Genomic DNA, 16,064 nt, shown 5'->3' with positions numbered 1-16,064 from the left:
AACATCGTTTATCACACTTTTTCCTTTGTTTAAAATTTTACCCAAGTAAAACGTGTAGTGTGTTTTCATCAATGGTTGAGTATGGAAAGCTGTACTGAATAAACAGCCTCCTTGGCTTTCCTCCTGTCTGTCTGTCTGTCTGTCTGTCTGTCTGTCCTGACATTTGTTTTATGATTTTTGAGACGCTCTCATGTAGCCCAAGCTGGCTTTGACCTTCTTATGTCTCCAAGGCTGGCCTTGAACTCTTCCTTCTACGTCCTTCACGTTTCCTATACAAGCCTGGTCTAACTTAAGCCTACACCTTTTGAACCTCCGTCCTCTGGCACCTGGGCCAGATCGTAAAGGGTATGTGGACAGTGCCCCGTAGTCTGTTTAGCCCCACTGGACTGTTTCACAGTAGGTGCTGAATAAATGACCATGTGAAGGCTGATTCTTTCCAAAGATAGTTTCCTGCTTCAAGGTCACTGTATTATTTATCAATTCTCAATACCAGGTTTAGAAGCTATATTTGCAAATAATGAGTGTCTGTGTTGTTTTCTGTGTAAGGAGTTAAAGAATGCATTTAATGTTATCTCAAGCCAGAAATAGAAAAGGTAGGCTAGAAATGTCCCTCCTATAGCTTTTTATGGTTTTTTTTTTTTTTTTTTTTTAACTTTGGTTTTCTTTTGCTGTCGTGAGCCGTGGGTAGCGGCCGAGGTTAGTGTCAGCTCGGCTGCCTGGGCTGTGGACTGCAGATGCCACAGCAGCTGAGCTAAGGGATTGGCTCGCTGCAGTTCCTTGCCATGCTTCATGTGAGGTCCAGGAACCTATAGTCTTGCGGTCTGATATATTTTGATGGTTGCCAGAAAAAATCGATGTCTGGCACTTTTTTTTTTCCCCTAGGAAAAACACATTTAGACGTTTCCAAGCTGATTTGTAGGACTTCATGTCATTAGAACTTTGTGGCAAAACTTTTTTCTCAAGTGGCTGAAAGCATAAAGGAACTTCAGTCCTGAGGGCTGTTCGCAGCACGTCCTGGGAGTGCCAAAAGCGGAGAGGCGGGACAACGGCATGGATTGTTTAGACGGCCTTTCTTCAAAAATAACTGAGTATTTGGAGTTTTTCCAATAAGGAAAATAACAACTTTAGCTACTGACACCAGATTAGTCCCACAACTTAGGAAAAACAGGATACCTTTTCCTTTATTTTCTAATAACATTTCTCAGTCTGGCAGAGAGGATTGGTCTTGAAGGTTTGTTTGCTGTTTGCTTTTTTTTTTTTTTTTTTTTCTGGGTTGGGAGAAACAGACTGTTGAGACGTTAGCTTTCCAGTCCAGGCATGCAAATCATAGTCTTTTTTTTTTTTTCCCATTTATGTCGTAAGTATATGAGATGTGAGTTAAGAGGCTGTAATGAAGGAATGAGAGAGACAGAGACAGAGACTGACAGAGTGAACCTGGTGATACACACGAGTTACTTTTTCTTTAAGCTCCTTGGCTTCTCTCTAACGCCAGCGGGTGGATAACAAGTCTTTACTTGTTGGCAGTGCATTGACGCCTCTTGGAACAAAATGACTATTGAGAACAAAAAAAAAAAAAAAAAAAAAAAAAAGCAGCTTCATGAGCTACGCTTCAGCTAGAGAGCTAGGGACCCTGGGAGTAAATATTTTAGATTTGGAAGTACAAAAAAAAAACAAAAACAAAAACAAAAACAAAAACAAAACAAACAAACAAAAAAAAAACAAAAACAAAAACAAAAAAACAACAACAACAAAAAAAACGAGTTACAGGTCTTCCGAAAGACTTGGCATTTAATTAGTAGGTTAATGAGGCGTGAGGACAGAAAACTTGGTCTGTTTAAAGCACCTACAAAAACTCAGCTAGAGCCTGGAAGCAATTCGACCTTGATTTACAAACACAGGAGCGAGGACTAGGCCGGCTTTGGCTATTTCGAGGAACTGGAAAAGGGAGAGGGATCCAGCAGGGAGAAAGGTGTGTGTGTGTGTGTGTGTGTGTGTGTGTGTGTGTGTGTGTGTGTGTGTGTGTGTGTGTGTGTGACACACAGAGAGAGAGAGAGAGAGAGAGAGAGAGAGAGAGAGAGAGAGAGAGAGAGAGAGAGAGAGAGAGAGAGATATCACGGGAGGGGGCATCTCCTCTACTATCTCCATTCTTTCTGAGGGGGTCCAAGCTGTCTGGGGCTCACCCTGGACGAGGTGCCACCGGGTGACTCAGAAGGCGCTCCTTTTCTGGGGCCATCCGGCAGTGCGCAGCCCATTGGGCCTGCAGCGTGGCAGCTCCTGCTGGCGCCCCGACGCCCTGCGTGTCCCTAGGGGATGGGGTGGGGTCCTTATATAAGGCCACAGCTACAGAGGAGACGTCACAAGTGCGTGTGGCACTGAGCGCACAGTGCCCGCTTTGACGTTTTCCTCTACAGAGAATGGGTTAGCACCTTCTTCCACGCCTCCTCCCCCCCTTTTCCACCTACAAACGGGGTTCAGGAACCTGGCTGCCACTGTGTGCTGACACAGCGCCCCTCTTGTTTCTGCTAATCCAGAGTAAATATAATCTTTTATTAGCTAGTTTCTCAGTTATTCTGACAGCAACCTACTCGGGGTTAAAAAAAAATCTAGCTAGTTCACCAAGTCACTAAAGCAGGGGGACAGGACTATCCACCTCCTTCCTCACCCCATCTCCTAGGAACCTGTTATCTATTTGTAAAAAATACTTCAGGATGTTCTAATACCATAGAAGCATTTATTTTTAATCATTTTTTTTTTAAAAAGCACACAAACATGTTTATATACATTCTGCCCTGTAATTTCCTCCTCAGGTTTGCTATTTGGGGTCTGTATAGCTTTTCGTGTCCTTATGCCACTTCAGGCTCTTCGCCATTCTTCTCAACAGCTGCAACATATTCTAGCCCATGAATGCACCGTTGTTGACGGGCTTGGTCCCCATGAGTGGACAGTTAGGCTGTCTCTGTCCTCACAAACAACATCGTATCAAAGCCTCTGGGCTTATGAAGGCTCTGTGTGCAAATACATGGAATATATCCCTGGCTGTGGAACATTTTGGTAAAGGGGTACTCACATGGGACATGTTAAAAGCTTTTCAAAAGCACATAACCCTAGCAGTATTTCAGACTTAAATAAGTTACCATCTTTCACATCGCCAGTATTTACAAGACTTTCTTGAAAACAGTTAATATTTAAATGACACATTTGGTCTCGAGAGCAAATTAACTTGTGTTTAGTTGCTAATTAAGTGTCTTTAAAGTTAAATTTCTAGTCCCAAACAGAGGTCTCTGGAGTGTGCAATACTCTGCCAGGGCGTTTAGGACTAGCAAGAAGCGAGCCGTGACAAAACTCATCCCTGTCTCCAGGGACATCAACGGCTGTGGCATGTGGCTCCAGAGAACTAGCTGCTTTGAGAAAAGCTAGGGTAGGATTGGGAAAGCATTTGCTTCATGTGTAAGAGTGTTGTCTCCAATTAATTCACTTCAGAAACAGTGACTAAATACAACCATGGCAAAAGTTTCTCCTCCCCCTGCCTTTCTCCGGATCAGCCTCCTGACACCAGATGGGAGCCCCAGTTCTAGGAACCACAAAATTAATTTCCTGCCACTGAAAGGTGATCCAGCAAGGGGATTAGCGTCGCCAGAGGATGTCACGGGGGGGGGGGGGAAGGGGGGCATACACTATATCTAGATCTTGCCCCCAAAGGGATATTTGGCCTGCTTGTGAGTTTAGTGGTTCAAAGTGTCCCACCAGCACTAAACAATCCACTTTATTCCTCAGTGTTATAGGTAGAATTTTATAGGTAGAAACATTGCAGATGAAACCAGATTCCAACGGATGAGTCAAGTTTTAGGACATGAGACTCAAGCTGCTATTAAATTGCTTTATAAGCGATCCTAGTAGCACCGCCCCCCTCGCCCATAGCCTTTTAGATTGTAGTCAACCTTGGAGGAGGGGGGTTCTATAGAGTGTTGACAGTTGTCTTATTTCCTCAAATACTCACTTGACTGAAAAAAAAAAAAAGGCTGTTTCAAAAGCAAATTTTCTCATCCTCAAAACTCATCTTCAACAAAGACACCGTCACATTGGGATGGGGGTCTGGGTGCCATCCAAGAGGAAAGCAAAGGAAAAACAAGCAAACAATAGCAAAACTCAAACCAAACCAGATGAAACGAAAAGAAACTTCCCATTCTAGGTTCGAATCGGCGCTTTCAGATGCCTCCGCCCGTCACTCAGAATTATGCCTTAAGATAAAGGAGACGAATTGACCAGGCTGAGGAACTACCTAATAAAAGCCTCTCATTTCAAACCAGTGTCCAGTAATACACCAGGAGGGCATTGGAAGATCGAGGGGGCTGGGGGGGGAGTGAAATGAATTGTCCCATGATGTCCTTTAAATAGATGTCCTTTCAACGGTCAGGAAGCACCTGGGGGCTTAGCTGCTTAAAAATTCAGACAGAAATTGTCTTGGCAATAAAGGGGGAGACAGAGTTTCTAAGTGGCAACGCCTTGAATATCTTCCCACCTTTATCTGCTTTTTCCATCAACCTGAATTACATCGACAATGCATTCAAGTCAATACCAAGGGTGGCCAGATGATGTCAAGCCAGGAAGGACACTTAGACCCGACACTTGGCTTTAACTCTGAATCTCCCTTTCCTGCTTTGATGGAAGCCTGCACCCCCAGCCTGCAGGACTTTCATTTTTACAGCCCTTTTTAAGATTCTGTTTAAAAGATGGAAAGTGAAACAAAGATGTTTCAATTATTACAGTCTACCAACTCTTTTAATTTCTTTTTCTTTCTTCTTTCTTAACGTCCATAAAGCCTTTAATCCGGTGCTTCTCAACCCTCCTAAGGCTGTGACCCTTTAATACAGTTCCTCATGTTGTGGTGACCCCACCTCCACCCCCAACCATAAAATTATTTTTTGTTGCTACTTCATAGCTGCAATCTTGCCACTGTTATGAATCGTAGTGTAAAATATCTGATATGCTGGGTGTCTGGTATGGGACCCCTAGAAAAGGGTCATTTGTACATCGTCCCCCCAAGGGATCACCACCACAGGTTGAGAAACACTGGCCTTAGAAGCTGCTTTTTCAAAGTCTCCTTTACTAGCAAATGACCAGGGTTTCTTTTTATTATTTTTATATTAAAAAAAATTTTTTTTTTACATAATACACTTTACATCTTGCTCACTGCCCCCTCCTTGTCACCCCTCCCATAATCCTTTCCCCCATCTCCTCTCTCTCTCCCCTTCTCCTCTGAGTAGGTGGGGACATCCCCTATGTCCTCCCACCCTTATGACAAGGGTTTTTAATAGGATTTTTCCTTTTCCTAAGAAGTTTTCCAACTCCTTTGTTACTCTTGTTTCTTTAGATACAATCAATCCTTTGTTTTTTTCCTTTGGCACTTTAATATGAAGGCAGTCGATTTGCTTGAGAATTCTATTTTTTTTTTTTTTTTTTCCAGCGCTTGAGAATGTGACTTCATAGTCACCAGGTTGCTAGGAAAGGATGCCATGAATCAGCTTCAAGCTTTGGAACGCTGGTAGTTAAGGGGAAGGCTGCATACCACGGACCTTCCCGTTTTAAATAAGAGTTAAAAAAAAAAAAAAAAAGAATTCTGTGGTTATGTAACTGGTCCTTGAAGCAAGTTTTACTACACTCTCTTCAAATGTCAAATTGAATAATCCAGTCAGAAGCACGGGGTCCCAAGTCTTGTCAGCAGTATTCTGAAAGTGAAGATTTATTGCGACTTCTTTCATTACCTCAGCTTTATTACTTTTGAAAAATATGTGGTGGTATTACCCTTGGATTTACTGGGGTTCTTAAGGTCTTGTCAAAATGAAACAAGTCCTCCCAGTGGTATGAGTCGCCCGTAAGCACAGTGATGAGGGGAAGCTTCGCCTTGAGACTCTCACTCCTAGAAACAAACTACGCTCAGCCCTTTCTTTTTTCCAGTAGTCATTTTTTTTTTAACCGATTCTGAGCCAATGGTCAACTTCGGGGATATTTCACATAGTTCAACTAACTGTGTGAGCTGCCTTTTTAAACATTTCCTGCCCCTCGTCCCATTTAGAAACCTGATGGTGTGTTTCTGAAGACGCAGCGCTGACTCCGTCCCTGAATCGTGAGAGGGAAGCTCAACTCTTTCCCTCGTTCTTTGTGGTCCAGAGCCCAGATCTGAAATGTCAACTCCAATGCACCTTGAGAGGCAGGAGCCGAGGCTCTCCTTTCCTGCCTGTGTGCACCCCTCCAGTTGGAATGTTTCTCTTCTACCAACTGAAAGTAGAGCCTGCTCCTCCTCTTCTTCTACACCCTTTTATTTCCTCCCCCTCTTCTTCCTTTTCCTCTCATCCAGTAACTTTTATTTCTTGAGCTCTGGGGTTTTCTCTGTTAGAGTGCATACATGCAGAGGCCAGGAAGTCAACCTTAGTTATCGTTCCTCGGGTACCGTCCGATGTTTTTTGAGACAGGGTATCTCTAGGATCAGGGGCTCGTTGATTTAGCCAGGCTGGCTGGTCAGTGAACCCAAAGGATACATCCTTATGACTGGCTTTCACCTGCATTCCGGGGGCATTGATTGAGCTCAGGGCCTCATGCTTGCACGCCAAGTACTTTACCCACTAAGCTGGATCCCAGACCTGGTGTGTACTTCCTTTTTCAAAAACTTATCTCTGTATGTATGTATGTATGTATGTATGTATGTATGTATATATAACAGTAGCATCCAGAAGACATCAGATCCCCTAGAGGTAGCTGTGAGCTCCTGATCTTCTGGGTGCTGGGAATCCAGCTTGGGTTGGTTCTGGCAGAGCAGCAAGTGCTCCTTCTTTGTTGTTGGTTTTTTGGTTTTGTTTTGTTTTTGGTTTTGTTTTGTTTTTAGAGACAGGGTTCTCTGTGTAATCCTCCTGGCAGCCTAGGACTTGCTGTTATAGGCCAGGTTGGCCTGGGACTCAGAGATCTGCCTTCCTTTGTGTCCTGAGTGCTGGGATTAAAGGCATGTTCCACCATACCCACAGCACATGCTCTTAACCACCAAGCCTTCTTCTCTCCATCCCCTGCTCTACTTTTGTTGACCTTTTCTCTGGGATTATAACTCTTTGCAGGATGCAGGCTCACACAACCAGACAAGCCTTTTTCTATTTTCTTTTTTTTTTCTCTTTTGTGTGTGTGTATATGTATGTATGTGTTTGTGTGTGTATGTATGTGTTTATGTTTGTGTGTGCTTATGTGTGTGTTTGTGTGTATGTGTTTGTCTATGTTTGGGTGTATGTATGTGCTTATATGTGTGTATATTTGTGTGTTTGTGTGTGTGTTTGTGTGTATGTGTCTATGTGTGTATATATTTGTGTGTTTGTGTGTATGTGTGTGTTTGTGTGTTTATGTGTGTATGTGTTTGTGTATGTTTATGTATGTTTGTGTGTGTTTATGTGTGTGTTTGTGTGAATGTGTGTTTGTGTGTGCATGTTTTTGTATATGTGTGTATATGTATGTGTTTGTGTGTGTTTATGTGTGTGTGTGTGTGTGTGTGTATGTGTGTAGAGGCATGGTTCTTTCACTACTACCATCCAGCAGCAGAGGACACAGGCACTTAGAGGGATTTTCCTGGGTTTGTTCCCCAACCCTACCCTTGCCTTATCCCTTCTGATTCAGAACTTCTCAAACCCAGAACAAAACCTTAGTTACACAGTTGGTCAGGAAAATCCACAGGAAGGGGCTTGGGATAAATGATAAGCATATTTGGATTTATTTATGTCTGATTTGAGGCTATTTCTTCAAAATAAACTTTTATATGAATAAGTTTTTGTCTGTGTACCACATCTGTGCCTTGTGTCTGGTGCTTGTGGAGTCCAGAATAGAACACTGGATCCCCTGGATCTGGGGTTATAGATAGTTGCCATGTGGGTGCTGGGAATTGAACCCAGGTCCTCTGGAATAGCAGCCAGTGTGCTCTTACCACTGACCCATTTCTCCCGCCTTTTTTCTTTTTTTCTTTCTTTTCTTTTTTTTTCTTTTTTCTTTTCTTTTCTTTTCTTTTTCTTTCTTTTTTTTTTTTTTTTTTTGGTCAGGAGTGGAGAGAATTCATCTTACCTGCCAACTTTTATGGCAAGTGCTTTCCATATACCATTGGCTTCATCCTCCACGACATTGTTTCTGGCATGTAAGTGCATTGTGACCATTTTGAAGATAAAGAAACTTGGGGCCCAAATGAAGGTGAAGTAGAAAGGCATCTTGTTACTGTGTCAGGGCTGGGATTTGGAACCAGGCTGTCTGATTTTAAGATCAGATTTAACCTAGACTCTCAAGCAAGGTCGTACAGCCAGACTAACTAACTAGAATGTACCTTAGAGAAGGCTATCAAAGGACACTGACCAATTTGACTCGTTCAAAGCAACTGTAGGCCTTATAGGCCTCTCTGCTGTTTTTATGACCTTTTCCTGGAGAGGTCAACAGGTATCTCTTCAACAGACCAGAGTGGTTCTACCCAAGTGTTGCCTAGTGAGCCCCTGGGTTTCATGAGGTTTTCTTCCTGCAGCCTAAGGTGAGCCAGTGGTTGACAATTCCTTGCAGGGGCATAGGCAGCTTACAGGAGGCTGCATCACTGAAGAGAAAGTCTCTCAGTTACTTCTCACAACCGCTGGCTATAAACCCTCAGGGAGGAGCCTACTCCTCCCCACTCCATGAAAGAAAGTTAATGGGCTCAGTCTTGTGCAGGTCTCCTGTGGGTAATTACAGCCGCTGAGAGTTCAAGAGGGTAACTGCCATGTTGAGTTTGGAGGATGGTGTTTCTCAAAAAACCTGCCCACTACAAATTATACTTTTTCTTTGTTTATGTGGACTGGAGACATTATTATTATTTTAGATGAACTATAGATGTTTTTTGTTTTTTAACTTTAAATAGTTATGGATCTCTCTCAGGAAAGTATAAAAAAAATATGACAGAGAGGACGTGGCCCGTGTTCCCTTTGGTCAGTTTCCCCATGGCCACAGCTTGTGTTATGGACACAAGGGTACAGAACCTTGACACTGGTCTAAAACTGTGTGTAAGGGTCTGTAACGCCATCACCCAGAAGGCTGCATCGGAGACCTGTCTGGTCTGCACAGTAAGTTTCCGGCCAGCAAGGGCTATGTAGTGAGCCTCTGTCAACTAAATGAAATGAAGTTAAGAAAAAACAAATCACATCATTGTAAAAATTTGCATATCCTGATTACTATGTATCTTTTGTCCTCCAGATCTTCCCTTTCTCTCTCTCTCTCTCTCTCTCTCTTTCTTTCTTTCTTTCTAGATAGAATTTCTCTGTGTAGCCCTGGCTGTCCTGGAAACCACTCTGGAGACTAGGCTGGCCTGGATCCACCTGCCTCTGCCTCCCAAGTGCTGAGATTAAAGGTGTGGCTAGATTGTATTTTCTGAGAATTCATTGCTCTTAGCGTGTACTCATTCTCTTGGTATTTTTTCTTATTAATTCAGGAGACTATATATTCAGGATAATAACACTTTTATGGGTTAACAGAAGTTGCGCATGCTGGCCCTGCCCGTTTTCAGCACTGTGCCCTTAAACTTCACCCCAACACTGTCGTCATGCTTTACAATGGTGGCTTACATTAAATTCCCACTCTGGCCTGATTTATCATCCTTTCCTTATCATTCTGTGAAAATGTAGAATATGGATCTCTCTTTTTTCTTTTCTTTCCAAATGGCAAAGTGCTTGACCTAATATGATTTGTTGAATAGTCATGTGCTTTCTCTGGTGGCTTTTGTTTGTTACTTGCCCGTCACTTTGCCCCATGTTGTGCTAGCCAACGCCATCGCTTTAAGATAAACCTTTTTGTCTAGTGTGGCCAGGTGCCTTTCTTTGTCCTGTTATCTTGGTGATTTCCGGTTCTTGATTCTTTAGTGTGAGCTTAAGAACTAACTTGTCATCTACCACAGGGGAAAATAATAGATGTATTTTTAATACAGTTATATATTGACTGGAAAGTATTGCCAGTATAGTGTCTTCTCATTCCATATTATGAACTTGAAGTGTCTTTTCATTTACTTCTCTGCTTTGTGGGTCAACCTAACTTGACTCCATCTCAGTCACCCTTTGTTATGCCTGTCTTCAAATTCCCCATAGTTTTATTGCTATTATTAATGGACACTTTTTAAAAGTTATCCCCTTTCTTAGTTATCTGCCTGTACATGAGACCACTGTTAATTTGGGGATATTAATTTTTATCTAGGTACCTTGTTGAACTTTTAAATGCTTCTAAAAGTTCATCTGAAGAGTCTTGGATTTAAAGAAACAATGTGGACAGTTTTATTGTAAGTTTCCCGCAAACTTTTGAATCTGAGCTTCTAATGTACTGTTTTGTATATATGCAGGGTTAAAAAATGCACATAGATACCCATTCTTGGTGCATTATAAAGTATCTTTATACATCAACTTTTTGATTACTAACTCCTATTTCTTCTTCTTTTAATTTTCATGGAAAATTTAAAAGTTGATAACAAAAAATTTAAATATATAATAACAATTTAAATCTTTAAAAAGTAGAAACTCACATTGTTGATGACCTAATCAGCACGTGGCTTTCTAACCATCGACAGGGTGTGGCTGTGGACTGAGACATTTACTGGCCATCTTATAAATCTGGGGAGGTAAGAAGAAAGAGTGAGAGAAGGAAAAATCGTCCATCTTCAATATTGTTGGCACACGTATGCATGTGTGTGTGCTCCCATGTGCTTGCGCGCGCACACACGCACACCATTTGGGAGTGTGTAAAATCATGTGAGTTATATAAGTTATTGGCATGAAGAAAACATGAGCTATGAAAGTGAAAAATCAAATCTGGGAAGTTGCTCCATATCCTGAGTAACTATGGATGCTTCTGATTGTCTACTGGTTGAATCCTTTCCTCACTAGAGTGTCAGGGTAGATGGTTGGCCGGTAAGAGACCATGGAGGTATTATTTCAGGGGATGAGCATCTCTGATAGATCCCTCAGCTGAGGTTCTCGGTTGGAGTTTGGTGTTTGCTGCCTAGGACTACCTAGGCTGCCAGCCACGAAGGCTGGGTATGGCAAAAAGGCCCCGTCAATGCTCAACCCCTAGGACAGCGTAGGTCTCACCAAATCTTTAACCTGGGATCTAGGAACATGCTTCCCTAACAAAGTGTGGGCAGCGGTGACAGTGAGGAGAGGGGCCTTCGAAATCAGGAAGTTCATACGACTTATAGCCATAGTGTCAGTCAGTCCTTTCGTTGAAACAGGAACTGCCTAAGACTGGCTCCTCCTGAAGGGAGCCTCTCAAGGGTCTGGCTGGTCGCATCGGAGGGGCTTGTTTTCCAACGGTGTTCAAACTTCGCTGGAGTGAGGTCTAGGATGTGGTCTGAACCAAGAGGCTCTTTAGTTCTCCACGACTGAATCTTCTTGGTCAAAGACCGAGTCATAGCTCTTCTCTAAAGCTATGCAAATAAACAGTGTGTCCTATTTTTAGGACATCATTGCTAACAAAAATAGCTCGAAACCCAGACATTTGAATGTCAGCAGACTTCAGCTTAAGACGCTATCCTGTGGCGGCCATGCCTGGCGATGCTGATACTTTCGGGGGTGGGGGGTGAGGGGGGACGTCGTTGTTTCATCTTCCAGCGTACTCAGTGATGCTATTCCTGCTGTTCCTGTTTTCATTTAGGAAAACCAAGGCTCGGAAATGTTAGGTGACCTGCCCCAAGTCAGCCTCTCGCAAGCAGAGCCCAGGATGCTCTGCGAGTCACTAGCCTGACGTCACAGCTCTGGATTTTGAGCACATCTCCTTCCCACCTTGCCACATTCCATCTCGACACTGGAACGGGATGTTGTTATTACGTGGGACCTGGTCCAATTTCCTGAAAGGAATTTAGTTGCTACATTAGATTCAAGTTACATAATCAGGAAATTACTTATCCTTCTTCGTGTCTTATTTGCTTTATTAAAAAAAGCCGTTGGAGGGGCTGGAAAGACGGCTCAGCAGTCAAGGACACGCTGGCTGCTCTTCCAGAGGACCAGGCTTCATTCCCAGCACTCACACGACAGCTCACACTTGTTTGTAACTCCAGTTCCAGGGGATCGGACACCCTCACATAGACATACATGTAGGCAAAACACCAGTGCACATAAAAATAAATATATATATATAAAAAGCCCATTTTTAAAGAAAGAGACAGAGGAGAGAAAAGAAGACGGAAAAGGAAATAAAAGAAAAGGAGGAGGAGGAGGAAGAGGAGGCATCAGATTTATGTTCATTAAGCTCATTTCATTGTGTTCCTTTTTACAGAGAAACTCAAGTTATTTTTTTTTTCCAACACAGCATTGTCCGTGGCAATTGCTTGACAATTTAAAGGGTTTCCAGGAGTTGCATGGAACAAACACAGTCTTAGGACATGCAATAAAACCCATCAGACTCTGGACAAACTCCACAGGCGAGACCAGAAGAGAAACTGCCTGTCCCTTTGCTGATTGCTTTAACCCAAAGACCAAGTTCAGGATCCCAGGCTTGCTTCTAAAATGATTGACAGGCATCATAGGAGAAACTACATCTGGGAAACTTCTCACCAGGATCTTCTGATCTCATGTCCGTCTAATATTAGAGAACAAACGTTGGTTTGGTTTGCCAAAGAAAAGCACAGAGAGCACCCAGAATGCTTGCGGACATGATACACATGGTTTCAGTTTGGCATCTCTCATGGGAATGTGGTGCTGGCTGTTTCCTGCTGAGGTCCTGTTGGCTCTAAAAGCTTCAGTTACTTTGTGGCAAGGTGGGAGAAGGATGCCTTGTTGAACACTGGCACCCGAGGTTGGCTCAAACAGCTCGGGGGACTGTACCTGTTCAAGGCTCAATTTCCAAATACTTTCTTTTCTTTCTGTTCTTCTGAACTGGAAGATTCTAAAAAATACTAAAATTGAATTTCTGTCACTTTTGTTCCAGGACGGATGGGAATGTGATAACACTGTCCTTGCATCAATAGGATATAGGTATACATGAAGAAAGGCATGCCTCTTTAAAAATTCAATATGCCAGTGATCTGCATTTTTATCCTCTAGAACAACAACAGAAGGATTTATCCAATTTAATATTTATATGCTTGAAAGTTTTCAAATGATCACATATCAAAATTAGCTATAATGACTATAATTAAAAGCAGTTTTAGCTGGGTGTGCTGGCATGGGCCTGTGATTCCAGTTGCTTGGGAAGCTGAGTCAGAAGTATTACAAGTTGGCAAGGGTCACAAGGCTTGCCCAGGCTGCAGAGTGAGTTCGAGTCCAGGCTGGGCAGCTTAGTGAGACCATGTCTTTGTTCTGCACAGCCATGTTTGACCAACTATAAAACTAGGTTTCTAGGGCCGGAGGGGTGGCTCAGTTACGTTCGTGCCTGCTGAGCAAGTGGAAAGATGTGAGTTTGGATGCCCAGCAAGCATGCAGAAGTTGGTTGTGTCTGCATCCCCAGCACTGCCAGGGAGACCTCTGAAGCTCCCTGATCAGCTAGCTGAGCAGAATTGGTCAGGCCCAGGTTCAGTGAAAGACCTGATCTAAATTTTAAGGTAGAAAGCCATTGTGGAAGTCACACAGTGCTAACCTCTGGCCTTCCCATATGTGTGCACACACCCACATGAACAACTGTATTGTGTGTGTGTCTGTGTGTGTACGTGCACACACACACAGACACACAGACACACAGACACACACACACACACACATGCACACACCTTTAAACTTCAATTCTAATACAAGGAGAAGAGGTAGTTGAGTTGCTTGGAGCCACTTAGACATCTGTGGCTTCTTTTTATTTTCCCAATACTAGGAGTCAGGTACAAATAAACTCATTCATTATTCAAGAAAAAGGTCAAGTTACTAGCACAGCTAGTTCTTTGTAATCCTTTTGGGTGTGATTTTATTTCTGTTCCCTTTGTATTTCTCTCTCTCTCTCTCTCTCTCTCTCTCTCTCTCTCTCTCTCTCTCTCTCTTCTGTTCTAGCACTAGAATCAGGGTGGAGATATCTCTGCTGTCTTGGGATTGCCACAGAACACTGGTACCTCATTTCACCATACCACTTAAGAACGGATGTCCAGGAAGGTGCCCCACGCCTTTCCTTCAGAGTTCAGAGCAAGCGCACATTTAATGTTGTTCAAGGAATTCTGTGACACTTATTGAGCAATGGGTAGTACGTTTGAGTGTTGCTTAATCAAAACTGGGAACTAGACCAAGGGAGTACCATTCTTTGGTTGGATTCAGATTATACCTGACTTGCAGTTAGGTTAGAAAACCTGTTCCCCAAAACTTTCCTCCTTTCCTCCTTCCCTTCTTCCCTTCTTTCCTTCTTTCTTCCTTCCTATCTTCTACCCCATTTTTTTTGTTTATTTGTTTTTTAGCTTTTTGATATAAAGTCCCAGATATCTTAGATGGCCTTGAACTAACCAGATAGCCCAAAGTGGCCCGGCTTCTGATCCCTTGTTTTCGTCTCCCAAATATTGCTATTACAGATATGTGCCCCTTGCCCTCAAAATCCTTTTAATTAAGAAGGAAATACTTCTAAGTACTTGAGAGCTAGATGCAGAATGATCAAGAGCTCAGGGGGCGATATAGGGATTTTGAAGCTTGCCTGGGCTACATGAGACACCCCCCCACACACACACCATACACACACACACTTCAAAAAAGAAGAAAAGGAAACCTTTAATAAAATATTCATTGTTTCTGTAATTTTTTCCCCAGAGGCCAATGTTGACACAAAGACAATCTCTTAAGGTGGCAGATTTTCTAGAAAGAATTTTATTTTAAGGAGGAAAAAAACCCCACCATTGAAAACAGATGTTGTTCTCCTACGTCATCTAACCACTGGCATCTTTCATGGAGCAAAATTTGGCAGAAGGTTTTGGTTCTGGGCTCCCCAACCCCCAGAGCACAATTTCCAACAGATGCTATGCACTGGAGACAAAACTTAAAACAGGGAAACCTGGCTTGTCAAAGTTCAAGTCTGAGGTGTTCTAAGCCAGTGTTCCAGATATAGAGACTGCACTCAAAGGGGAGGCCCATGGTAGCATCACATTTGCATAACTCAGGCCCAGGGTCAGGTGAGCCACTCACCTTTGGCAGCAAACAAAATCAGGATGTCAAAAATCTTTATAACCAAAAAATGTTAATTGAATGCTGCATTTGATCATGATGAACAAGTGTCATATCTAAATTTTTTTTTATTCTTAAAAATTTCAAACATGTATAAAATGAAATATGATCATATTTATCCCCCCCCCCGCTATTTTTCTCTCCTGTTTCACCAAATCACCCAGCATAGCCAGCACCCACTTATTGAAGGGGGGTCTTGTGCTCTGTGATGTATTTAGACGCTGATTTCTCTGCCTAGGGATCTAGTTACATTCAGGACGAGGGCACTGTCATGAATATTGAAGAATCTCCTGTATCAATGTCATGTAAAGACTGTTCCCCAATTATCTCTGATTGGTTAATAAAGGGCTAAACAGCCAATGACTGGGCAGAGGAGACAGAAAGGTTGGACTTCTGGTCCCAGCCAGGGGTCCCAGAAAAGAGGAGAAGGAGCCACAAGGCAGGTGAGGGTGCAGAAGAGGAGGTCCACGAGGCAAGGAGGGGGAGGAGGAGGAGGAGGAGGAGAAAAGGAGGCGGAAAAAAGGAGGCGGAGAAGAAGGAGGAGGAGGAGGAGGAGGAGGAGGAGGAGGAGGAGGAGGAGGAGGAGGAGGAGGAGAAAGAAGAAGGAGGAGGAGGAGGAGGAGGAGGAAGAGAAGGAGAAGGAGAAGAAGAAGAAGAAGAGAAGAAAAAAAGAAAGAGAAGGAGGAGAAGGAGGATAAGGAGGAGATGGAGAAGGAGAAGAAGAAGAAGAAGAAGGAGAAGAAGAGAAGAAAGAAGAAAAGTCGGTATGAGGTCTAGCATGAGGAGCAGTCGCCAAGGGAGTTCGGCATGAGTCTGTACATGGAACAGAGCAAGCCAGGGTGAGACTCAAACTGCCAGTAACACGGGGCATGTGCTGAGATGTAGATAGCTTAGACGGTTAGAATATCTTATAACCTGCCCAGTCAG

The 16,064-nt window shown here is 43.1% G+C and overlaps 1 long non-coding RNA gene across 1 annotated transcript; it reads left to right on the top strand.

The window, feature by feature from the left end:
• Positions 1-8,072: 8,072 nt before the first annotated feature.
• On the top strand, positions 8,073-15,632 carry LOC143436103 (uncharacterized). The gene is made up of 3 exons (XR_013106315.1): positions 8,073-8,158; positions 10,222-10,303; positions 11,671-15,632. It is a non-coding gene; the product is annotated as an uncharacterized LOC143436103 (long non-coding RNA).
• The last annotated feature ends 432 nt before the right edge of the window (positions 15,633-16,064 follow it).

This window comes from Arvicanthis niloticus, chromosome 22 (assembly GCF_011762505.2).
Source record: "Arvicanthis niloticus isolate mArvNil1 chromosome 22, mArvNil1.pat.X, whole genome shotgun sequence".
In the NCBI taxonomy this organism is placed as follows: domain Eukaryota; kingdom Metazoa; phylum Chordata; class Mammalia; order Rodentia; family Muridae; genus Arvicanthis; species Arvicanthis niloticus.
The sequence above is the reverse complement of the archived record's forward strand: the minus strand, read 5'-3'. Positions and strand labels throughout refer to the sequence as shown.